We start from the raw sequence: 391 nt of genomic DNA, 5'->3' as shown, positions 1-391 counted from the left end.
TATATATGAATAAAAAAGATGGATAGAGAAATACATTGACAAAGAGACTCTGTTGTAACATATGGTAGACGCAAAAAGAGAATTTGATTTATTTATATGCAGTTTTTACCTTTATGTGTCCTATGTTTTTGTAAGCCTTTCATTCTAAAAATTGCAAGCAAAACAAAGGAAAATTGTAAGACCTAAAGGGTAAATACTTTATTTAGTAACTGCCGAGGTGTTTTAGGCCTTCGTTTGCCTTCAGGAAAATCAGGCGACGGGAGGGAGTCTAATCCGGGTTAAGCGAGCTCGGTGGACGCAAATGGAGGCTAAATTTACAAATTTACTTATCCGGGCACTGCACGCAGGGGGGGGGGGGACGGAAATAGAGGGAAACAAGCAAGAATATTCA

This window comes from Penaeus monodon, chromosome 19 (genome assembly GCF_015228065.2).
Source record: "Penaeus monodon isolate SGIC_2016 chromosome 19, NSTDA_Pmon_1, whole genome shotgun sequence".
Classification (NCBI taxonomy): domain Eukaryota; kingdom Metazoa; phylum Arthropoda; class Malacostraca; order Decapoda; family Penaeidae; genus Penaeus; species Penaeus monodon.
This window is presented reverse-complemented; position numbering follows the sequence as displayed.